Here is a 26,051-nt window from a genome sequence, read left to right on the forward strand (position 1 = left end):
GGCACAGACCCTCTGAACCACTTCTATGTCTAATAAAATACCTTCAGTAGAGACAAAGCCTTTCTTCTCAAAATTGATCCTGAGAATAGTTGTATTAAACATATTTCATGAACTTCACTGTGAGGGCCAGTGGGCAGTATTAGGTCCCAAACATATAAGCGAGTAGAGCCAGCTCCTACATTGGCAATAACCTACAAATGTCTTCTTTGTCTACAGATGGTGCCTCTTCCAAACTTCTTTAATAGCTTTTTAACATATGGTGGGGGCTTTTTTTTTTTTTTTTTTTTTTTTAATGCTGGATCACATTCAGGCCCATTATTCCATAAAATGGAGTGGGCAATCAGACTGTCTACACCAGAGGGCAGTGAGGGTGCTCTAGTCTAAATGCTTTAGAGAAGCACCGCTGGACCAATTATCTGTCTAAATGCAGGATTTCGATTGGATTCCCGAATACTCAGACAGTTGCTCAGAAACTCTCCTTTAGATTAGTGGGGTAGCACTTCCGTCTTCACATATCTGAGGAATGCCACAGAAACAATGGCTCAAATTACGGGGATTCTCTGGAACCTGAGGTGGAATCTGGCTGTGTGTAGGGTGGGAGGGTGGGTGTGATTTGTGTCACTGGAAAGTGCTCCAATGCTGTCAGGTTATTACTGAACAGCCTCTGGTGTAAAGCATCATTCCCAGATTTTCCTAATGAGAAGAATCACCCGGTGTGCTTACCGAATAAACAGATTCTCAGGCCCTTCTCCAAGAGAATCCAATGTAGTGGTCCTGGGATAGGGTCCGATTTTTACCTGGGAATTCGGGGAACCACTGCTCTAGAGTAACAGGTCCTCAAATCCAGCCTTATGGCAAAAGCATGTGACTGCCCTCCCTCCATCCTGGTAGCTCAGGACTGTCCCCTGTGGCAACTCAGATGCTACAAAGAAAAGCCGACTGTACTGGCAAATTGCTGATGACTCCCCATCCTTCCTTAGCTTTCTTTGGTTTTCCTTCTCCCTCTCTGACCACCCCCAAGTCTCTCCCAGGGCCTAGCTTGGCTCCTTCTGCTCCTCAAATTGTAGTGCTTCTAAGGCTTCTACCCTCAACCCTCTTCTCTTCTTCCTCTGTACATTTTGCCTGGGCGAGCTCATCCACTCCCAGTAGTTACGACTACCTCTGACACGCTGCCTCCCGTAACTGCACTTCTGACTCAGTTCTCTCCTGGCCTCCAAATCCACGTCACACACCAAATACACTCCACAGGCACCTTCAACTCAGTATGTCCAAAACAGATTCACTGCCTTACTTCTCTCAAACTTCTCTATTTTCTACCCGAGTGAATGCCAGCACTGTCTTCTCAGTGACTGCCCACCCAGACTTCCCCCTTTCCTCCAGACCACTGCTCAGGAAGTGCTATGGATTTTACTTCCTAAGCCTTCTCCAATCTGTCCCCTACTCCGCAGCCACTGAGTTTAGGCCCTCATCAGTTTCCATTGGGATTATTCCAACAATCTTTACACTGGTCTTTCTGTCCCTTAATATAGCTTCCCTTCATTTAATTCTTCTTAGTGCCACCAGAGTAACCTTTTCTACAATGCAAATCTGAACATTTTACTTGTCTATCCTCAGGACAAAGCCCAATCTTCATAGTACCACCGTCTCTCATCAGGTCCTGGCCAGCTCTCCAGACTCCCCGCACACCATGCCCCACCTTGAATTTTGCCCCTGTGTCCCTGCATCTGTGTCTCCCTCTGCCTGGAATGCTCTTCTCTTGCTAAGTACCACTCATCCTTGAAAACCTAGGTCAGCTGGGAAAGTTAACCACTCTTCTCAGTCTGACTTAGGTCTTCCAAAAGGCCCCCACAGCATCCTGGCTTACCTTCTTCATTGCACCCTGGTGTAGGCAATTCAACAACAGACACTTATTGGGTGCCGGGAATTTTGGTAAAGGGGACAGAGTGCAAAGGAGAACAATAAAGTATTTCCTGGTCTACCCTGCTCACTTGACTGTAAGTTCCTGGAGGGCAGCATCTGCTGCTTTTTTTTTTTTTTTTCTAAATCTCTGTATTCTAAATGCACAGCATATTGCCTCAGTTCTTGTCACTTAGCAGGAAAGAAAGAAGGGAAGGAAGAAACGGAGGTTGTCTAACCTGGAGATTAAGAGAGCTGGGATTCCAGTACTCAAATATTTGCAGCACAATTTTATGAAAAAGGGAATCGATTTTTTATTTTTATTTTTTTTGAGGCCCAACAGGCAAAACAGGACACACACACAGAAGACAACATGCTGGCATATTTCGGACCAACGTGAGAAGCAGCACCAAATGACACGACAAGCTGTCTCCTGCAGCCACTTCAAGACCCAACCCGTGCTCGAGCTCCTTCATGAAGCCTTCCTAGAGTCCCCTGGGGAGGGACTGGTCCCTCTGCTACATCCCCAGAGAATCTGTGCAACCTCTGACGCGGTGCACATGTGATTGTGGCGACCTGTTCTCGTGTCTTCCTCTCAGCTTAGTGCTGTGCGTGTTTTGCCTAATTTTTGTATTCACAGAGCCTAAACATGCAGTACAGGAGATGGCTAAAGGCTCAGGCTTTTGGGCTTTTATTCTGTCACTTAATAGTTGCATATGTTGGGCAAATTAGTTAACTCTCCTGTTTCAATGTACACCTCTTTAAAATGCGACTAATAAAAAATATTAAGGCTGAAACAAATGTGCTCAGCACAGTGTCTGGCACACAGGAAATATTTCCATGTACTACCAGCCTGCTGGTCCTCATCATGACCTGGTGAAGTTCTTCTGTTTCACAAAGACGCTGAGGTACAAAGAGACTTTGCACTAGGCCATGGAGCTGGACCCTGGGGCCAGCATTTTAGATGTCTCATACAGTGTAATTCTTCCAGGCTTAAACTTCAAAAAAAAGTTTTCTCCCTGATTTTTCAATCATGTTGAAATGAGCTGGCAATAAAAGGAAGTACTTTCTTCTCCAAGGGAATACAAATGTTCTTTGTGAATTACATCACCTTTTCCAAAGGAATTATTTTATCAATCAGGAGAGAAGCGCAACACTCCCGGGAACTGTTTACAACAGTGCCCCTTGTCCTTTTCACTGGACTCTGCAGACCTTCTAAGTCAATTCCTTGAATTCAAAGAGGACTACGGCACTACACCACTGTCACTGTCCCAACAACAGCTCCAGCCAAATGCTGAGAAAGTGTGATGCTCAGGTGTGTGACCAAAGCAACACTCCTGGCCTCACAATTCAGTGACCTCACACGCCAATGACTTCCCCTTCATTCCAGCAGCTCACTCACCTGGATCTTGCAACTGCCTCTCCTAGTATTTTAAGCAAGAAATCCCCCATCTTGACCATGAAACTTCCTATTTGTCTATCTCCCTGACTTTATTCTTCCTGATGATGCTCTCCCACCTCGTTGAGCCGGCTAGCCCCTGGAGCCCTTCTCTATTGTCCCAATCTACTCATTCCTTCCTAGTGAAACTTCTTCACTGTCCATCCCAGATTTCAGGCTTACAGGTCCACGCGCACCCTCAACAACTCCCCTGTCACTGCTCCCCTGGTCTATCTGCCTCCCACCTGCTTTTCCACATGCATCCAAGATGATCCATCTAGCCACTGGACTCCTCTGCAACTACTCCTGGGCTCCTGGGCTGTGCTGGAGAAAATCTTGCACTTGCATCCACTGGTCCCACGACAAATTTACCAGCCAGGCCCTCCCTGCTCCTCAACCTTTTTTTTTTTCCATTTGTTCTTGGTCAGTTCCCTCCTGTATTTCTTCCTCTTCTCAAACTCCCTAAACCTGTCACAACTTTCTCCCTCATTCTCAATAGATGACCTGTCAACTAACTGCCTTTGGGATTTCCTTTTTAGTTCTTTCTTTTAAAGATTCAGAAGTCTGTGCATCTTAAAAGCGACCAGTGTAGGGGTGACAAGCACAAACCGCGGCCCCTGAAGAATCAGCCAGCCAGCCAGTCAGGCATACTGGAAGCGGAGACTCCTCTGGTAAGAGAAAGCAGGCGAGAGGGGTGTCGGCTGGGAACACGAGGAACGCTCTTCCCGCCTTTAGTTTCCCACTGAATACGTTCTGGAGGGTTTTTGATTTTGCCCTTGTCACTTCTATTCTTCATCAGATAGCTGGTGCTGTGTGAGGCTGAGTGGCATCCTAAGGTGGAAGAAAAAGATGATTACAGCAGGCGAGTGAGCTCCTGCCCCAGGCGGGTGGTTTATAATCCGGATTACCCTGTACTGCCTCCAAACGAGAAGGGACAGGGCAGTCAGTGTTCCTGTCAGATGTGCGCTGTGCACCTGCACGAATATGTGGATCTATTTCAGAGTGATCCCAGGACTCCGAAAACACCTGTCCAAAGTGGCAGAAAGGTGCTAGAATGATGCCTCAACTCCTTGCCATGGTTGCCAAGCCTCTTGATGACCTGATCTCTGCTCACTCATCCAGACTTGCCTCTCCCGCTCCCTCCCTGTCCTTTGCATTAAACATAAGAAACCTCTTTCCGTTCCTCCGGTGGACTGTGCTCCCTTTCACCTCTGGCCTTTATATCTTCATCTTGCTCTTCCCTTGATGGCAGCTTAAACAGAACTTCTGGGGCACCTTTCCTGACTCTCCCCTAGATTAGGCCAGGTGCCCCTGCTATGCGCTCCAACAGCAAAGCCTCCTGAACCTCCCTCATCATAGTACACTCCGTAAGTATTGCTGGTGTATCTGCTTCCTCTTCTAGAATAGAAGCCCCACAAAGGCAGAAGTATCACCTGTCTTGTTCTCTACGGTATCCTCAAGACTTAGGACCCACTTTCTCTAATATCTCTATACTGATCCCAGAAAATCAAGGGTTTTAGATGTGGACAGAACACCAGTATCAGTTCACAGAGGGAAGAAAGTCCTGGTGAGGATGAAGCCGGGCCTGAGAGGGAACCAGTCTCTAGAAGAAGACCCAGAATCAACTATTGCAGGTTTCACGATGCAATAGCCCCAAATTTCAGCACAAGGTCATGCATGAAGAGGCCCATGCCTCTGATAAAGTAGAAGCAACTGGTAGGAGTTGGCCCTTGAAGACCAAGGGGACTTAATGACAAAGAATGATGTAGGCAGGTGAACTCAGGTTCCTGTACGTAACAAGAGCTCATGTGTTCCAACTCCTCACGGGCTCCAGTGAGACTCTCAGACTCAGTTTCAGTGCTTTGTGCTGCTCTGGCCTGCACCTTCAGCCTGCTGTCCAGGCTGCTGGCCCTAGTCTCCTGCTCTCTGATCTTATTATGGACATTCACCTCAGCCCGCCCAGGACCTTCTTGCCAACCAGATTTTATCTGGCCAACTATACCCAAGCCTGCATCCAGCGAGGCCCTCAGTTCCTGCTGGAATGAGCTGACCTCCCCAAGCAGGTACCTAACAATGCACTAGACCTTGTGGCAGGAAGAGAAATCTGGGGGCGGTGGTAGAGGGTGCCCCGTGGAGGCTGCAGGACTGAACTAAGCAAAGAACACTGCCACAGATTTGCTTTGCTCCTTCCAGGCAAAATGCCCAACTGGCACTGTTTTCAGAAGAATTAAGCTGCTTTGGACTTAGGCTGAGGATAATCACAAGTTCCTGGAGGATAATATTGAGAAGGGAACTGGCAGGAGAAATATTTGATCACACTCAGATCTGGTAGAGGATTGGCAGTGGGATGTTGCATATTTGGCCATCCAGTCGTTTGGCACAAACTTCTACATATGCTTCCTCGACCAGTACTTCTCAACTGGGGCTCCACATCAGAATCAACTAGGGGGGTTTCCAAATATATGGAGGTACAGGTCTCACCCCATATCATAATCAGAATTTCTAGGGCCTAAGATTGGGGCCTGGGCATCTGCATTCCCAGGTAGCTCGGAGGCACTCCCGGTTGCTGTAAGCCATGACCAGATAGATCTCTGTTCCCATCTAGGTCAGTGTGTCCGCCTGGGCCTTGGCCAACGTGCTCACAAAGGAACATGGCTGAGAGGGCTGATGGAGGCATTTGATGCATACCCTCCATGAATCGACCCACCTCAGTGGTCTGGCAAGCTGGGAAACTAGGATGAGGTGGCTAAGAAGAGGTTACTTTCTTGGAGCATGCAGGAATATTCTCCCCTTCCTTTACGAGGAAATCTCTTTATGCAGTGCGTGGAGAGAAACCTGTAACCATTTGCTGCACTTATTTCTTTAGGGTAGTGCTCATCTCTGGACACTCAAAACTGCAACAGGTGATCAACACGCGCTTGCTAACTGAATGAACAACTGAGATCACATTTGTTTGGGTGTGGGCTCTCTGCCTATGAGAGTGGGTGGCTCAAGGAAGTTGGAGGGATGGGGTCACCCAGCAGTTGGGAGATTCCCACACTGCCCTATTGCCCACTCACTGAGCCTGAGAATCAAGGATACATTCTTTTTTTTTTTTTTAATGTTTATTTTTATTTTTGAGAGGCGGGGGAGAGGCAGAGAGAGAGAGACAGAGACACAGAATTTGAAGCAGGCTCCAGGCTCTGAGCTGTCAGCACAGAGCCCAACGTGGGCCTTGAACTCACAAACTGTGAGATCATGACCTGAGCCCAAGTCGGATGCTTAACCAACTGAGCCACCCAGGTGTCCCAGGAAGGAAAAATTCTTAAGAACCAAGTCCTGAACCACCACGGCTTAGGCATGTTCTTAGACACCTAAATTCCTTAAAACTAAAATGCCATATTATTTCCATTTAGGAATTGTTATCCCAATTATTCCTGAAAGGAAATGTCCACTTATGTCCCATTACTGGCTGCTAAGTGTAAGATATTTTGGATGTCACAGAGAACAGTGGATCCGAGAGGGCTGAGAATAGGCCAGCCTGACTTTGGGTGCTGAATCTTACGCTATGGAGGCAGCATTACAACACTTGTGACTTTGGATTAAGTATGCTTTCATGGGTTCTATGGAGGCCTACTGGAAGGTTGTTGAAAGACTCAAATAAAACAGGAAGTGTATATATACTTCCTCTCTAAAGTGCTGCACTTTGAAAATTACAAGGATTTTTTCTGAGGACCCTGTCTGCCCAGTAGTCCTCCCCTGTGGCTGATTTCTCTCCTCCATTCCTTTTAGCTCCTCACTGATGCAGACTTCTCTTCTTTTTTTCATAAAACCCACAGCTTTGACTCTGGTGGGATAAGACTGTACTGCCTCTGGCCTCTCCTTGTCCAGCACCCCACCCCTCATCCCCCATCACACCCCTTACTCCTTTAAGAGTTTAGGTCCTGATTTCTGTCATAAGTCATATAGACGATCCTTCCAATTACCTGGCCTCTTAATTCCGGGACCTCCTGACTTCTGGCACTCACCTCCTTTGCCTCTGCCACTCACTGCAATGGCCATTCCTTTGATATAATGAACAACAATGGCAAACACTGCCACAACGTCAATTACCAAATTATCTCCCCACCTCCTATCTTTCTAGTACCACAACTCCCGACAAGCCTCCGACCCCACCAAGGTCTCTTACCCATTGATCCTGCCTGCCTTGGGTCCTTCTCCTCCCACCATATGCAATTGTTACACTCAATCCCTCATATATATCCTCAACTTCCATACCCCCTCTCCTTTTGCTCTACTCACCTGGTGAAATCAAAACCTTGTTAGTCTGCCCACTCACTGTCCCCATGCAGTTACTTGCAGCTGAGGAAAAAAGCACACCATGCTAACCGGTCTTACTTTAAATTTATGATCACTAACTGCAAATGGGCTTTTAATGCTGCCTTCTGATCACATTTCCTCAGTCCATTTGCTCTCTCGCTCTCCTGGCCAGTGACTTCCCATACCTTCTCCACCATTCCCATGTTCAGCTGAGGATTTTAATTACTGCTTCATAAAGAAAGCTGAAGCAATCAGAAGGAGATTTAAAGTCCTGGCGCTGCACCTACCCACCCACCTGCATCTGAGTATATATACCCTCTGTCTTCCCACCAAGTCCAGTCCATCCACCCATGCACTAGAGCCCATCTCCTCTTGTCACCATTATGCCAGTATTTCCTCTATTAAAAGAAAGAATGTCTTGACCCCCACTTCCTTCTTGAGCTACTGTCCCATTTCTCTCTTTCCCGTAAAGTTCTTTAAAAGAGATGTCTGGACTTGCTGTCTATAATTTCCTTCCTCTCTACGAAACCAATCATGGTGTTGCCCCCACCTCTCCACTGAAACTGCTCTTCCAAAGTTAATGGCCTCCATATTACTAAATCCCATGGCCATTTCTCAGTCATCTGACCCAACCTGTCAGCAGATCAAGTCACTTGGCTTCCAGGATGCCACATGCACCTGGTTTCCTCTCGTCTTTCTAACTGCTTTCTAGCTCTTGGTCCCTCTCGTGGACTCTTCCACATCTTCTTAGCCTCCAAATGTCGAGACTCCCAAGTTAGCAAGCAAAGCCTTGGTCTTGCCAAGAAAGGATCAGAGTGCCCAGGGAAGTCCTAGTTTGTGTTCCTTCAGGTTCCTCGTCCCCAGCTTCCTTATCACCTGGGTCTCAAGTGAGCCAGTGCCTGGGGAATCTACTCACTGAACCAAAACCTTTTCTTCACTGGCTTTTGAGGTGTAACCTGGGAATGAAGAAGTGGATTCTGGAAGTGAGGCCCTAAAGCAGACCAAGGACAAGGGCCAACTGCCGGCTGTGGAACATGATGGCCAACTATCAGCTTCTGCAGGTTCCACAGAACAACCTTCCAAGGAGCCCACAGGTTGCCTCTTGAATAGACTGACTGAATAATAAAGTCTAAAATAACATGAGGAAATGGGACAATTCAATGGCTTTTTGCCACTTTTTTTTTTTTTTAAACCAAGATGTTAAACTTTGGCTCAATGAGAACGGGTATGAAGAGGGACGTGACTGCCATGAAGGACAGAAACAAGGGTTCATTTAATTTGTTATTTTTCCTTTCTTTTTTGGTAAGGGCACCAGACTGGCTTCCCATTTGAGGACTGATAAGGATTTACCATGGGACACTGAAAAAAATAAATAACTTGTCTCAGTGTCACAAGGGAACACGTATTCTTCCCGGGAAATGGGAAAGGCATTAGTCAGGGTGAGGGCAAAAGGGTCTATTCCCACATAGGCTGCTTTTTCCAGATCCAGTGGTGCTGGAATCTGGAACCTTCTCCTTTCAGGCGGGGTGTAGCCTGACTCATAGCTCCAAAAGCTCCTACCTCCACTTAGCAAACAATGCCAGAAAAACATCTGCTACCCCTAACCCTCCACTTCCCAAAAGAAATGATTAAAAAGTTAAAGAAACACTTCCATATGGAAGAACCCTATCCCAACAGGTCACTACAAAGATACTTCAAACACAATAAAACAGGAAGAGCTAAAAAAAGCAGGGAAGTTCACAGAACCCACACAAACTTTTATATAGGGGGGAAAAAGCCACCCTGGGTAACTTTACACAGTTCAGAACACCATTTGGCAGTTAAGTATGTCCTTAATCTGCTCAATTTGCTTATTATAGTAAAGGTTTAGAAGAATTTGAGAGTGGTGGCCAAAAACACTGCAATAATCTCTATTCCTAAAGTAAACTCCCAAAGTGAATTAAGTTCTTTAACTGAAATATTTCAAAGCTGAAGGCCCTCCCTCCTTGATGTAGAGACTGGCCACAGGGAAGCCACGGTTGCTTAAAAGCAGAACCACTTCAGTGGACTTATGGTTGTTCATCCAACAAATATTTATTGGGCACCTAGTACAAGCCAGGTCCAGCACCAGTCACCAGGAAACAAAATTAAGCATGACATTTAACCTGCCTTTGAGGTGCTTACAACACAGAAGGGATACTGTAGTTCCTAAGTTAGAACTTGGACCTTGCATAGAAGGAGGGATAGGATATAGGTAGCAGGGAGAGGCCACCCAGTGGAGAGTGCAAGCCTTGGAGTTACACAAATCTGGTTGCTTCATTCTTAGTTGTGCCATACACGTGTGACATGGAACAAGGCCCTCATGGAGCCTCGGTTTCCTCACTATTAAAATGGGGATGGAACTGTCTTCCTTGTAGGTTTAGTATAAGAATGAACAGAAATACACATAGGTGCTCCACCAATCGCTGATATTAAGGAGACTTTTTCCATCTCTAAAGTCCTGTGAAATGCTGAAAGGCTTCAGCTAAGAACCTTGTGGATATTTAAGGCCAGAGGAGAGGGAATGGACAGAAAATGAACTTTAAGGAGGGAGAGCAAACAAGAAAAAGGAAAAAATAACACGAGCAAAAAAAAATCCCACCGGTATTCAGTTTAGGTGGATTAGAAATAGTGGTTTTGTGTGTGTGCGTGCGTGTGTGTGTGTGTTTTGGGGAGTAACAAAAACAGAGGCAGTTCACATGGAGTTTGGCAAATCAAAGGCCAAGGGCAGCCTGTCGGGAGCTTGGCAGGATGATGGCAGGAGTATTTTCTCACTCCAAGGGGAAGACCTGGGGCTGAGGGTGCTGGGCGAGGCTGAGCCTTCCAACCAGGAGGCTGCGAGCTGACTTCTTTGGCTACCTCCCTTGGGCCTTGAATTGCTTCCTGAGGCGAGGACCCAGCTAATGGTTTATTTACAACAGGAAGAAGCAATTACCTTGGAGAATGTGGAGTCATATACCCCACCATTAGCCAGGAACACCGCACTCTCTACCAATAATCTCCAAAGATATATGAACCAGTGACTGCCCCGGTTTAAAGACACTGCCACCCCTCTCCTCCCTACTCATGAGGGGATTTTCAACAAAGTATGAGAAAGGGAGCCTGAGTCGAGCTTTGAGTTGGGAAAGTGTAAAGTTATTTTTGGTTCTGCAGCTGCCTTTTCTGTGTGATGTTGAGCTTTTGTTTTGGTGAGATGTCTGTCCTCTATGGGCAAAGTGACATGACATATTCATGCCCCAAATCTACCTTCCTCAAAAGAATGCTGTTGGTAGCATTAAAACAAAAAATGGATAGAGAAAACTCCTTGTGGGTGAGTTAAACAGCAATAGTGCAAAGGACTCAGGCCTGGAAGTGTGGGGAAGCCAGACTTGGAACACACACTGTGCACCTCCAAACTGGAAAGCCAGATTATCTGTTAGGGAAAAATTGGCACGGCTGCCGCCAGGGAAGCTGGGTTGGGGGTGGGCATAGGTGGGTAAGGTTTCTAGAAAGACCCACAGAGAATGGGAGGAAAGCCGGAAGCTTTCTATGGGAGGAGGCTGACCAAGACAATGGGAGAGAAGCCTACGGAAATGCAGGCTGTCTGTTCTGATATTTAATATCCGAGAACTAAAGGCAGAAGAGGTGCAAAAAGCTTAATAGTATTTGTAGTTCAAATTAAAGTGTTCAAAGCCCCGTTATAGAGCAGGGTAATGTATGCAATGACATCTGGGACTGTAATCAGCAAAGCGCTTTCAAGAGCTGCCAAAGCAAACAGCCAAATAACAAATCCACTTTACAGATCATCAATCTGGTCGTGGACTTGCCAAGGTAAATAGTACAAGGCTGAAGTTTGCTTTGCAAACCAGGGAGCTGGGAGTCTAGTAAGGCCTTGATCCAGAGCAGCACCGTTGGGGCAGGGCCTCTGGAGCTTCGCTCACATCAGCAGAGTTGACAAGCCTTGCATCTGAGCAGAACACAGACAGGAGGCCTGCAGAGTGGGCTCTCTGAAGCAGGAGTCTGGGCAGCCTTCTGGGGTGGGGTCGGAAGACAGTTGTCAAGCTGGTTGACCACCACAGCTGCCAGGCTAGGTGGTGACCTTTCGGGTGCTCACTCTCCAGCCAGAGTGTCCAGAGTCTCCAGACTCTGTCCAGACTGGAGTTTGTGGGCTTCTGGGAAGACAAAACAGCCCAAAGTTGCTTTTTCTCCCTTTTTTCCAAGCACTGTGAAGGGCCATGAATTCCCAAGGCAATTATTTGTTTAATGTCGGTTTTCCCTCACAGACTGGGTGGATAGCTTCCTGACTGCTTGGGTTTCTCACTGTGGTATCCCCAGGGTCCACCGGAGTGTCTAGTCCACAGGAGGTCCCCAGTAAATGTCTGGTAGCTAAGGGGGCAATGAATGAAAACTACCAAGTACTGAGAACTACCAAGTACCTAGTATATGCAAAGGTGCTCATCTAGGTACACTGTTTAATCCTTAACAAGAGCTTTGTGAGGTATTATTACCATCTGTTCCCCACCCCCCCGGCCCATTTTCCAGGTGAAGACATTGAGGCCCAGAAGGCAAACAGTCATTTAATTAGACTCCCTTCACTGTGTCAACATTAATGAATTGACAAAAATAACTGTTGGTAAGGACGTGGCTGCTCAGACAATCCCTACACCTTGCATCTTTGCATTTCTCACATTGTGGGATTCAGAGAAGAGACTAAAGAGTATCTGTCAAATGGCGAAAGATAACAGAGTCTACTCTGCTTATTTCTTACTATGTTAAGGATGTAGGGCAAAAATAGCTGTTTTGGGTGAGAGGGTTGAAGAAGAGGTATTTCCAAAAAGTCAGGTGCCTTGACTGAGGGCATATTGTTAACCAGCCCCGGACAGCAGGACTCAGCGTGCCAGGCCAGAAGGGAATGTGCTCCTCTCCACCTCTGGGAGGAATTTGCTGTTCCGAATTTACAGAGCACACACAGGCCTGAGGATTTTAAGGACTAAAATGGGGCCTCCCAAAGGGAGGTTTGCCTCTGTGGACCTGGTGAGAAAAAGAAATGGGCTGAAAATGATGCACATCTACAAGAGGGCAGCGGTGTGTCTGAGGAGGCCCTCCATGGTCTGTTCTTCAACAGTGCCAGGGCCATTACAGCTTTATTCTTTTACTGTCTTCTTTTTAGTTAGATAGTTAGTTAATTAATTAATTAATTTGTAATCTCTACACCCAATGTGGGGCTTGAACTCATGACCCTGAGATCAAGAGTCACATGCTCTACTGATGGAACCAGCCAGGTGCCCTTAGAGCTCTAATCTTGGCTGAGCTCCTGCACTGGAGGCAGGTTCTGGTTCTTTCTACCGGACACCAACTTCTGCTCAGGAATCCCAGAGTGCAGCCGAGGTTTCAGCCTCAGGTGCTGGGCCAAGTCCCACAAGTGGGTCAGGTGTTTACTGGGCACTAATTAATACTACTTGCTGTCATGAGTTGTCCCTGTGACACTTATTTTTCCAGAAACTAAAATTCAATATTCTTTGTGGCATCTTTGCTATCTATGACATTATGTACAAGGCATTGACTCGATGCTTGAATACATTGGGCATTATCCTTACAATGAAACTCTGTATCGTAGGCTTTGTCATCCCATTTTATAGATAAGGAAACTGAGGCTCAGAGAAGTTATATCACTTGCCCCAAATCATCCAGCTCACCCCTCTCTGTGACTTCTAGAGAATGATCCCCACATTCTCTTTCCCTCAATAGCCTTCAATGCAGATAGCTCTGACAGGAGCTGGGAAGTACTTTGTTGACGCTCCTACTGTACCATGATCATCTGTTTATACATCTGTTGCCCTGCTAGATTATGAACACCTGGGGGCGGGGGGCAGAGAGATCGTGTCTGATTACCTTTCTGAATCTCTAGGGCTTGGAGTCCTATAATTTGAATCTTGGGGACCCATCAAATTATATGTTGAATGAATATAAATGAAAAAATTAATGAATGCATACATGCATTCTGACCTCATTTCTCAATCAGGGAGATAAAGGACCAGAAAGTTTCAGGAACTTAAAGCTGTACAGCTAATCTAGTGGGCAAAAAAGGGGCTCTTGTGCTCAGGAGGAAGGACGGGCTGGCACAACTGTATGGTATGCTCAGGATTGGCCAGGGCTGGGGCAGCAGGGAGTGGGCCGATAGGAAGGTATGCTACTGGTGATGATGAGGCAGAGGCCCATCTGTCTCACAAAATGCCTCCATTTTGTCCTGGGCCTGGCGTGAGGTCAGGGACAACTATTGCATGATGGGAACTGGTGCTCTCTGAAGATTACAGGTGGAGATTAGTGGCTGGGCACAAACGCCTCTGAAGATGGAGCTTTTCCAAGAGCAGCAGCCATTATGGCAGTGGCTGTCGGAGTCTGAGGGGCCAGCTGCTCCCTGTGCAGTAACTCACTTGTTCCCCTCACAGAGATTTCATTCTTATGCTCACACAGGCCGCCCCCTGACCCATACACCAACTGAGGTCCAGAGACAGGTGTGAGGTGGCACAAGGGAGACAAGAAGAGCCTGAAAAGGCACCCTCATGGGGTCTATGGGAAAGGGCTTGAAGAGGCGTGAGGCTGCAGAGATAGAAGTTTGGGGAGTGCAGTGCTTTAGAAAGAGCACTGAACTTGGAGTCAGGAAGCCAGGATATAGTCTTGGCTCGCTCTCTGCCTCTTACTGGCAACATAGCTTCTCCGAGCCTTGAGAAGAATACTTGCTACTTCACGAGGTGGTTGTGGGGATTAATGAAAGTTAAGAATTTGAAAAAAACTTTGTAAAATTATAACATACTCTTCACATGAGGTGTCTTTTTCTGCCGTCACGTTGTTCCCCCGCCTTTCAATCTGTAGCTATAAACCCTATCAATCAGTCTATTTGCTCTCATAAACACGGTGAGCAAGGGCTACATTCTGCCGGGAAAGGAAGTTTACCTCTAGAATGGTGAAGGGAGGGGAAGAGAGGATGTTGGTAGTCAGAGCAAGAAGTTCAAGGCCTAGAGCATTCCTTACCTGAGAGCCACGTGCTGCTTGGCTTAGGCCCACTGTCCTAGTGAGACTCTGTTCCAAGTGGGTCACCAGGCAGTAGTTGTTCAAAGAATGCCTTCTTCTCATGCCTCACTGAACCCCAACAAGAAGCCCATCTGGGTGCCTCTCCACAGAGCCTAAAGGCCTAAAGGGGGCTATGCTCTTCAGAGAGCCAGCCAATGGCCTCACTCCAGAGCCTGGCAGGCTGGGCAGCAACTCTCTGAACTTGACTGAGGCAGCCTCACCCTACTCATGGGAGGTCGGGATGCACATGCCAAACCAGACACACATATGGAGAAGATTAGCCCAACATGCAAAAGAAACAGACCAGCATAGGAGGGTACATGGAAAAGGCTGGTTTGGTACAAACCAAAAAAAGTACACCACCCAAACCCGTCATGGGTTCAATTATGGGCAGATAAAACTCTTGTCAGCACCAGCGATGAGCTGAGAGCTCAGAAGGGTAGTCACTTTTGGCCAATTAGTACAAGCTGTACACCTGCTGTGTGTTGAGTACACACTGAGGAGCCCACAGCAGACGGAAATGACAGAAGTGGAACTGAAGTGTGTTCTTCGTTCATGGTTTTCTTGACAAGACATTCCCCTCTCACTTTCCCTAACTCCTAGGAGTAGGATGTAAGAAGGGCTATATCATTTGGAACCTCTCTTTCTGCCAGAGTGGGCAGTAAGTACACTCTAGAAAAAAGGAAGTGGGGGCCTCAGGCTGCTTTCCAACCCTCCCTCACTCCTCAGGAGGTTTCCGAAGCTCTAGTTCTCATACCCTGTCTGAAACTGATTCAGAGAACAGGATGTCCTGGAGTGAAACAAGCCAACGGGGCTTGCCACACTCCCACCACTGTTAACCTGCTGTGCACGGACCATCACTTCTGTGAGAGTTCCTTGGGCAGTTCTGCCTCATTATCTGCCTGTTCCCTCTACACACCGCACACCTGGCTGTCAGCTACCTCTTCACACACCCACATCGCATTGCTACATCATTTACTATATCCATTTGTAAATGTCTCCTGGAGTCTGTAGTCCCATTGCCTCTCCAAATACATTTGGGGATGCCAAAAGGGAGACAAGGTGTCTGTTCCATCATTTTTTCATCCTTCTCCCTGTCCTTCTCTGAGGAAATGCCTAGCCCAAACATCTCTTCTGTGAGGACCCACTGATACAACTCTAAGGATGTGGAGTCAACGTCTTGACATCTCCATGGAAACTCAATGGGCCTCCTTCCCCACATGACTGGCAACACTAAGTGAACGAAATAAAAAGAGTAAAACAAGTCAGGGAACTGAGGACCATCCCTGCCATCTCTTCCCTCTTGCCTTCCCGTACTGATGCCATCACAAAGTCCTGATGATTGTACCTCCTAAATGTCACCTGTGTCTGGCCATGTCTATTACTTTTTTTTTTTTAAGTTTATTTATGTGGAGAGAGATAGGGACAGTGTGAGCGAGGAAGGGGCAGAGAGAGAGAGACAGAGAACCCCAAGCAGTCGCTGCATGGTTAGCATGAAGCCAGACACGGGGCTCAAACTCATGAAACCATGAGATCATAACCTAAGCCAAAGCCAAGAGTCGGACGCGTAACCGACTGAGCCACCCAGGTGCCCCTGTCCACTTCTATTATTGGTACCAGTCCAATCCATGCCATCATCTCCTATGGGACTTCTGTAACAGTCTGCTTCCAGAGCGATCTTTCCAAAACTCCAATATGATCCTACTACTCTCTGTTGCAAACACATTTCCCATTGCCTTTAGGATAAGACTGAGATCCTTCACGTGAACAGCAAGGCCCAACCCCATGCTGTTCTCCCTTTTGGGCACTGAGCCAGCCACACAGGCTCTCTTTCACCTTAACCATTCCCCTCACCTCCTCACCCCTGCCTCCTTTGCTGCCTCAACTCACCCCTTAGGGCTTAGCTGAAATGTGACTTCCCGCCTGGAAACTCTCCTCAAATGCCACTTTTATATGCTCTTCTACCACATGGGATTTTTCCTTTATTATACGTCACACAATTTATAATTACATTTATTTGTGAGGTCATTTGATTTGTGTTTTTTCCTCCCTGGACCATAGACTTCACATGCTCCACCATGTCCAGGCCTAAGTGCATTTAATATGCACATAGTAGCATTTAATAGATATTGGATGGATGTTGAAGTAATGAACGGTGGGTGCTTGGTAATGTATGGCAACATGGTTTTTCAATTTTTTGCTGTCAGGGTTTCCTTGCTCTATATTTTAACCAGATTTATCAGATGCTGTGAGTTTTTTGGTGGGAGAAGCACTCAGCATGACTGGTTCCCAGATGACAATCCCCAGGGACCACCTTGTACTCTTTATACTACCAAAGACACCAGGAGAAATGGAGACGCTGTTTTCAAAAACACCTCCTCTTTTAGGAGGGCTCTTTTAGCCCCTGCTTTGCAGAGCTGGCCCATCTCTTTCTTGCTAGTCAGGCCTGTTGCTTCTGGAATCTAGCCAGTCATTTTTTGAAAAAGAAACCCTGTCACTTTAAGGATTTAGTCCCTTGCCTGGGCCATATATCAACGTTCTTTGCTGCAGTGACTATGCTGCCTGCTGTTCAAATTTGTCCAATTAGACACAGCCCCACAGGGTGGAATTTAGTGTGAAATGTGCCTGCCACTGACCAAGAATGAACTGGTGCGTAACTCTGTTGCTCTGCAAAACCCTCGGGGAGAGCAGGTCTTCCCGGGAACGGCTCCCCGCCTTCTGGGTAGTGCCCAGTGCCTGGGGCAGAGGGTCACCCTTCCCACCCCTCTGAGGCCTGAGAACCAGGCAGGACAGGGCAGGGCAGGGTGTGGGGTGGGGTGGGGTGGAGGCTAAGAGTCAGCCCCCACAGACATGAAAAGGTCAGGGTGCTGTTTGGACGGCTGAGAGCTCCTTACCATGGTCTCTGGCCAGATACCAGCATTCTGCCACGCCCTGAATGTGACTGTGCTATAGCCTGTGGCTTGTGCTGTGGTCCGTGGACACAGAGTCAAACGTTCAAGAGCCTCCAACCAGAAACTTAACTGTGATGCGTACTTCTAAGGCATAGGCAAAGTGCTCACGATGGGACCCTGGTGGAAAGGGGCTTTAAGATAAGAATTTTTAACAAAAGACCTCCTTTGCAGTAATTCTGTAACTTATTTTTATGTGTTTTGTTATTTCTGCTCAACAAGCTCAAACTTCTAACAACTCATGCCGTTCTTAGAACATCAGACTTCTGGAATACGGAGAGACTTAGAGATCATCTCAGCTAAACCCTTATTTTATAACCCAGGCAAATGAGATGAGGGAGAGGAAATGACTTAGCCAAGGTCATGCAGCCAGTCACTGGCAGGGTGGGCAGCCAGGCTGCTGACTCTAAGCCCGGCTCTTGCCTTACCATCTGGTACTGCCTTCCTTTCCAGGATACGTAAGTTTGCTTTTTAACACCCAGTCAACACTCAGTCAGGATTTAGCCGTAGATTGGATACCAGAGGCAGGGTATTCTAGAACTGAGATTATTTAAATATATACTTATTCTAAAAGTATATTTAATCTTGGTTCTAGTTTTCTCTGCATGATCAATACACATAGCAGCTGTGGGCTTTGGTTTCCTCAACGTGTGCAATGAAGGAGGTACTCTGGGTCCTTTTCACCTCTAATTCATTCATTCATTGATGGAAACATTTACTGAGTGCTTAGCCTGTGTCAGGTCCTGGGGACACGCAGATGCAGAAAGGAGGGGGAGAGAGACCCTATGGGAGAGATCCCCTCCCATAGGAAGAGAGACCACAGGACGCCCTGTGTGCTAAGTGCTCCTCCAGAGGTGTATGTAGAAGCCCTGGGAACACAGAGGAAGGAGGCCCTCGCTGAAGAAGAACTAGGATTCCCGTTGAAAACTAAGGTGTACATGATGAAAAGACCCCAAACACTTTGCGGACACTAGCAGTTCTAGTCTCGTCTCCAAACCCAGCTTTGACAGTGAGTTATCATTTTTCTCTAGGAGGAGTGTGCACACGAGAAGGGAAAAGGTAGTCTGGGAAAGAGGGGAAACAAAGGGCCAACAAACCCACACAGGGACCAAGGGGCCAAAGGATAAGTGAGGGCTGCCTGCTTCTGTTGGATAGCTTATGAGCAGCAGAGTACAGCAGACAGCACAATCCTGGGGATTGTGCACCGTAGTGATGAATAGACTCTGAATCCTTGGAGGGAAGTGGGGTCTACTAAGGAAACACAGACCCACCTTCTGACTGAGATGCTATGTGGAGGACAGAACTGGGGACCTTGGTCACCAACACCCTCCCCAAATTCACCTCCCCTCCATACCTTCAAGCATATAATTTTGAGAACATCTAAGATATTTCTTCAAGTACTTTTTACATTATTAACTTTTTTACATTATATTTTACATAATCAACTATTTTTTCCCTTCCAAGCCCACCCTCCAAGGTATGAAGCATTCATTTTATTGCTTCATTTTACAGAGCAGAAAGCCAAAGGCATCTCAGGGCCACTCAGTGGCCTCAGTGTGGACTTAGTGAGTCCACAGCTCCTTGGGAGGTCAGAGCAGAGACCAGAACCCAGAACCAGAACTCCCTGTTAGCTGATCTCTTACTGCATTACTTATTTCCATGGCGTAGCTGAGTGTTCCACATATATTCATATTTAACCAGTGAGATTTAGGAGGAAAAATATAATCAGAATGGGTTATAAATGAGTCCTTTCCCCTGGGGAAGTTCAGGCTCTAGACAAAAGTCTTCTCATCTTTAAAAGACTCTCTTTTGTGAAATGAACAATCTGGCCCGTGGTCATCAGCTGTCTAAAAGACTGCTGGGTTACAGCGAATTTCCCCATGTGATGCTAAGTCCATGTGACCATTATCCTTTTTCTTCTCCTTTTTCTTTTTTTAAAATCAACTGCTTAGCAGCTCAATCAAATTAATTGTGGTGCTTTCAAAAGGCATCAAAATAGCCACAACTCTCCCTGAAAAGAAGGAAGGCGCCTTGTTTTCAGGAAAAGATGTAAAGTCCTCACTCTAGGGTACTCAAACAGATATTCATTCCATGACAAATCTCCCTTTTCTCCCAGAGCCCCCCCCTTTTTTTTTTTTAAAGAGAGACTTAAAAATATCAACACCAATAATGAGACTATACTCTCAGCTTACTTCTGGCCAAATTTTATTTTCAGCTTTGAGTAACTGGGAGTTCTTTATGGTCAAGGACAAAAAAAAAAAAAAAAAAAAAAGAGGCTGGAAAAACCTCCTTAGAAAAGTAACCAACACAACTCACTTGTCTAAAATAAAGTGGAGGCTGCAGAGAGGGAGAAGAAAGGAAAGCAGAGTGGGAGGCACAGTTGAGGCCATGTTCTTGGCCCAGCCTCAGGCCTGAAGAAATGTCCCAGCCAAGTCGTGACTGAGTTACAACCTCATTCCTAAGAGGATGGCAGAGGGCTTGGAGGGCTGGGCGTAACCCCAGTAGGCAGTACTGATCCTCACCAGGAATGATGAGAGGAAAGAATTCTTTCTACTCTTAAGAACTGCTCAGTTTGGCAGCTCCCCTACAACACCATCTTCCAGAGACTACTAGCACCTTCCCTCAGCATGAGTCCCTTGCATTTGAGTGGGCTTCAGAATGAGCAAAGTGTCTTTATACATGAGCTCATTTTTGCCTCATGATAAACCACCAGAGGAAATAAGTGGGAATTGGTGTTACTAGCCACATTTTACTGATGAGGAAATTCAGCTGAAGCCCAGAGAGATAGAATAATGTGCCTAAGGTCGTACAGACTGCAAGAGCAAAAACCCAGCCCTCCAGGGGCTCTTGCTACTATCATTTCTCCTCTTCCAGCCAAAGCCTGGGCCAGAATGGGGAATACTAGCCAGACTGGTTCTCATAGTCCGGGGTAGCCACAGGGACAATTTGCTGGCTCCAGTATGAAGAATTCCTGATAACAAGGCCCAAACGCTAACCTAGTGACACTCAGCAGAGAAAGGTTTCCTGAAAGCATAGGGAGCCTAGTAGTCCACAGGGCTATCCAGATGGTGCCAGGAGCAAAGGGCTTCCTGGCCCAAGCCTCCCACACCCGAGGCCAAATAGCCTTTTGTTGGGGGTCATCAGCCACTTACAACCACTGTTTTTGCTCATGTGCTTCCTCCTGGCCCAGGACTGCAACCAAACTCTTTGAAAACGGGGGTCATGAGCTCCCCAGAAAGGCAGAGGATGGATGGATACAGGGAGAGGAGGGTGGGGGGAAGAGGGGAGTGAGTATCCCTCAGTCAAATATAACCGACAGCTTTCCTCTTCTGTTAGCTCCGTCCTTCCCTGAGTGAGTAAAATGTGGCCATTTAATTTCATACTACATTTGTCCAGGGTACTGGATGCCAGAAGGAAACTGACAGCCTATTTTAAGCAGGTAAGCTGAAAAAGGGAAATTGGAGATGCCACATTTTTAGTTATGTTTTGGGAAAAACGATAGGAGGCCAAAGACACTAGATTAAGGATTCAGGAGACATGAGTTCTAGTCTCCACTGACATGGGAAAGTATTAAATTCTCTGGGCCTCTTTTCAAAAATCTGTAAAATGAACTAATAGTAATAATCCCTGCCTATATCACAGCATTCTTTAAGGATATCTGAGATAACGTACGGGACAGCCTTCTGTAAATGTTAAAGCGTTATACACATGTGATCTATTATCATTATGACTGAAGAGTTTATTACACATGTTGCAGGCAGATTAAAGAAATCCTCTCTGCCTATTAAGAAAACATATGAAACACCCAAAGCAAATATTAGAAGAGGTCTAATTATACTCTCTGGGTCCTGTCACCAAAGCAGGTAAATGTTTTGTGACTTAAGAAAAGCAACGGAGAACTGCGATGACAAAAGAACATATAGCCAAATATTTTCCTTCACCAGGTCCCCTGGCTCTGAGCTCCAGGGACGAGTGAGGAACCCAAGACTTTTTGGGTTGAAGGTAGCTGTCCAGGAAGACATGGCCCACTGCAGAACAAAAGAACTGGGGTTTAGAGCCAGAGACCCCAGCTCCGCCAATTGCTAGCCATGTACCCAGAGGAATGTGCTTCATCACTTTGGGCTTCAGTTTCTTTGTCTGAAAAATGAGGATGAAAGTATCTTATTTGTGCAGAGTTGCCATAAGAATTTGGAATTATGCATCCAAAGCGACTGGCACATAGCAGCTGCTCATCAGAAAGTGATCTGACATCTTACACATCTTCTAAGATATGGTAAAATTCTAGTGGCTTGCTGAAGAAGATGTCAGAGAGACGACCTGAAGACATAGTGGAGCAGCAGACTCAGGTTTTGAAGGCCTGGGTTACTAGCTCTGAGACCATGGGCAAGGAGCCGCTCAAGTTTCCTCCTCTGTAACACAGGAAAAATACTATACCGTAAGAGACAAACTACGAAAAACTCTAGAATGCTAAGTGCATAATAAGAGATCAATAAATAGCAGTTACAGGTACATCTTCTTTTCTCAATTTATCCCCCCCCCTTTTTCTTTACAGTTCACTGTGTCTGAAATTTCCCTGTGCAGACATCATAAATATATTACATAAACTTTTAAATTTCATTTGCTAATTGTTTCTCAAGGCCTATAAAGCAAAGTACAGATATACAAAAGTGGCCAGTTGTTTTTCCTGGCCCACCACATAGAAAGTGCCTTGGTTTTTCCTTCTTTTGGCAAACATCCAGGGCCTTGGATTTAAAGTAATGGACAGCTTTAGTATAACAAGAACTTAACAAGCATTTCAGAATTCTAGATAGGCAAATATCAGAGTCATAAGTGTGCCTCGTGTATCACAAAGGTTTTCCCGCCTGCCTCCCATTTCCTGTCCCTACTACTGCCATCTTTGGCCTCTGGAATCCTGGGAGAGTTCTGTACATACGTTTATTGCCATACCTGTTCTCGTAATCCAATCCAGAGACACGTCTCTTCTCTCAACTCCCACCTTGCCTACTTATCATCATATTACATCTCATCTCCCTCACTTGGACTGAGTCTCATGTCCAGTACTGTTAGAGATATAGCAGTTGGCTAATAAGTGGATGTTTATTTGCTACTTCTATATTGAACTGAAGAATGCAACTGAAAGCTAGAAAAATTATAAAGACATATTTGGAAAATATCTCATAATAAATGTATATAAAAAATAACCTGTTCTCTGAAAACTCTGAGTTCATGCAGAAAAAGACATTTAAAACCTACCTTCAAAGATACAGACTACTTTTCGTTTTAATGGAATTATAACTATTTAGTCTGACTAAAGGCTAAAAGAGAGACAGCACTGCACTAGAGAGGAAGAAGAAATTACTTTAGTCAATGTCAAAATGACAAGCCATCAAAAATTTGTGGTTTATTAAGAAAAAAAAAAAAAAAGAGCTCTTAAACAGACCTAGATGGCCTGGCAAACTTTTGAATTTAATCCTGTGATATACTGTAACAACAAAGGCCTCTACAGCATATCAAGCAAATTTATAAGAAAATGATCAATATATTTGACATATTATTTAATTATAATCTTTAGTGACAAAGACAATATGAAAACCCGGCATCAACGTTCTGACAGTGGAATAAATAAATAGATATAATTATTCCTCATACTAATCCCGGCAGAATTGTAAATTATCGGGCCACACTGCAGGTCTGAGTTCTCAGGTTTCCTTAATAAGACTGAATTTGATGTAGGGGGTGTCATATCACCAATATTATGCCTTTTTATTAGAACAAAAAGCTCTCTGAGGATTTCAGGTTCAAATGATCAGAATGGCCCGAGGGTCCCTACATATCATTAGTATTCACAGTCCTGGGTAAGATAGGCACATGGAGAAGAACCGTGTGGGGAGAGAAGCAGGGCCGAGGCGGAAGTAGGAGTTAGACTAGCTGCCTTCTCCAATTCTTGGAATCTCAGACTTAGAGGTGGAAGGGCTTCAGAGACCTGCTAGCCTTCATCCATCATCACGCAGAGCAGGAAAATGAAGATCAGAGAAGAGGATGGATGTGCTCAAGGTCACATGGACCTGGCAGAACCAGGTCCAAACCCGAGTTCCACGATGCGCGGTGCAAAGCTCTTTCTATGTCACGACAGGAGAGAAAGCAATTGCTGAGGTGGTCAGCTAGAACACAGTCAGTATAACTGTGCCTGTTATCATACCAACAGAAGGAATGCACTCTCCTGCAAGGGGCAAGAGAAATTATAGTTAACATTTAACATTATGGGACCAACTTCAAAGGCACTCCAGCTGGACTCTAATAATGGGAGATGAAACTGCTAACACTGGCAGAAAGTTGCAGGTGGACAACCGGCTGGAAATAGCACACGTCCTCTGAGCAGGAGGGCTCTTCAGAAACCCCACTCCAGGCTGCCGCCTCACCGCAGGGTGGGGAGAAATATGGGAAATACCCTTCTGTCTGTTTGTGGTTTGACATGTTATTAAGCTGTCCATTCCTTGTTAATGCTACAGGACACTTAGAAATGGCCACGTTTGCCATGTGGGGGAGGGGAGTAGGGTGTGGATGCTGATGACAACAGGATAGGGGGCTGGTGTTGCTCTGGTGGGCTTCAAGAAGACCACATTTTGCTACAACAGCAGGAAAGGAAGAGAGGAGATGGCTGCTGCTCAGATGTCACCAAGGAGGAGAGAGCGGACAGTGCACATCCTGGATCCTGACAGGGGTGGTTCCAATTTAGAAAAGTCAGTTAATTCTGGAATCTCTACTCTTGCCTCAAAAGCGGCAAACTTTACACACAGAAGCCTTCCTAACTTCAGGCCACTGCCAACATCTTGAACGAAGGATTGATTCCTCCTAGCAGGAAACTGTTCCAGACATCCCTTTTTAGCAGGTTCTAGTCCCTTCTAGCCAGGACCTGATCCCTGGTGCGATGGTGCAGGAGAGGATCACAGGCACAGGACAGAGCTCTGGCAGCCAAGGAGGTCTGGGCCCCTGCTTCCTGCACATTGTGGGACAAAAGCACTGACCTTGCCGGCCCCCTTCACCACTTGGTTGGACATGTCAGGCCTGCAGAGGCGTCTTGGTCAGGGCAATCTGCCATGCTCTACCTGGTTCCTCCCCACCTCAGACCTGGGTTCTTCATCCAGGTCTGCCCTCAGGTGGTAGAGGGGAAGAGATTCGGCATCAGCACCTCCCTGCCCCCTGCCCCTGAGGCAGACCATTGGCTGGCTCCAATACTGTGCCTCTGCTCCAATATCTATGCTCTGCACTATCCCTGAGGACAAGTACCCCAGTGTGTGCTTTGTACTGGCTTCAGTTGTCTAAGAACAAGACTGTGCCTTACCCTGTCAACTGCCACTCCCCCGCCCCCCCCCCCCCCCACCAAAGAATCTTGTTGGATTCTCAATGTGCCGTTGAGGCCCCATGGCCAGCTGCCCCTAATGCTGCTACTACCCTGTCAGCCCAGAGGTCTGTACAGGGCAGTTCCTCGGGTTCCAGTCACTCCACCAAATGAGGAACGGTATGTCCCCAGGCCACGGCCCCAACACCATGAACTGTGTGGTTCATCAGGCCTAATGCTCAGCACAGGTCCACAGGTCCAACAGTTTAAGAGAGGCTTTTTGCTGACAGTGAAAATGACACCATCAGTAGATGAATGAATGAAAGGATAAAATCATATGATCTATTATTTAGGCAGTGTTGCCTTTGTTTTATTACATCCTGTTATATATGTCACCTCTGGGTGGGCTCTGGTGACAAGTCCCCTCTCCTACTGGTCCACTGGTTCGTCCTGAGACAGTGAAGGTGGCAGGAAGATGTGGAGCAGAAGCTTCTTAAAAGCTTGGCAACAGGGGCGCCTGGGTGGCTCGGTCGGTTGGGTGTCCGACTTCAGCTCAGGTCATGATCTCACAGACCGTGGGTTCGAGCCCCGCGTCAGGCTCTGGGCTGATGGCTCAGAGCCTGGAGCCTGCTTCCGATTCTGTGTCTCCCTCTCTGTCTGCCCCTCCCCCGTTCATGCTCTGTCTCTCTCTGTCTCAAAAATAAATGTAAAAAAAAAAAAAAAAAAAAGCTTGGCAACAAACACACACATCGATCAAATACCTGGGGGAAGACAGCTAAATATAATATAATGGATATAATATAAAAATATATTAAATTTAGAGAGAGGATGCTACTCTTTGGAAACCTGAAATTTTTAGGAAAATAAAGCAGGGAAAGCAGTTTTTATACATGCCACACCCGTCTCAGAATTGTATACGAGTCTCCCAAATTCTAATGGTATCATCAGTGTCTATGTGGAAAAGGAACTTTGGATCATATACTAGCAGTTTCACAAGAGGACCAGCCATGGCTGGAGTTAGCTTCTTGCACAAATAGACTTAATTCATGAGGAATTCCATTGG

The 26,051-nt window shown here is 46.4% G+C and overlaps 2 protein-coding genes and 1 long non-coding RNA gene across 10 annotated transcripts in view; 1 reads left to right on the forward strand and 2 right to left on the reverse strand.

The window, feature by feature from the left end:
• The window catches only part of LOC125927459 (uncharacterized), a 49,690-nt gene extending 47,386 nt beyond the window's left edge, over positions 1-2,304 (forward strand). The window contains exon 4 of the mRNA XM_049637848.1: positions 2,231-2,304. The gene's annotated coding sequence lies outside the window, so the exon portion shown is untranslated. The remainder of the gene's footprint in view (positions 1-2,230) is intronic.
• The window catches only part of BCAS3 (BCAS3 microtubule associated cell migration factor), a 611,080-nt gene that overhangs the window by 40,503 nt on the left and 544,526 nt on the right, over positions 1-26,051 (reverse strand). The window lies entirely within an intron of this gene.
• LOC125927469 (uncharacterized) lies at positions 268-25,000 on the reverse strand. The gene is made up of 2 exons (XR_007459349.1): positions 24,675-25,000; positions 268-23,869 (listed from the first exon to the last, which is right to left on the reverse strand). It is a non-coding gene; the product is annotated as an uncharacterized LOC125927469 (long non-coding RNA).

Source organism: Panthera uncia, chromosome E1 (assembly GCF_023721935.1).
Source record: "Panthera uncia isolate 11264 chromosome E1, Puncia_PCG_1.0, whole genome shotgun sequence".
Taxonomy (NCBI): Eukaryota; Metazoa; Chordata; class Mammalia; order Carnivora; family Felidae; genus Panthera; species Panthera uncia.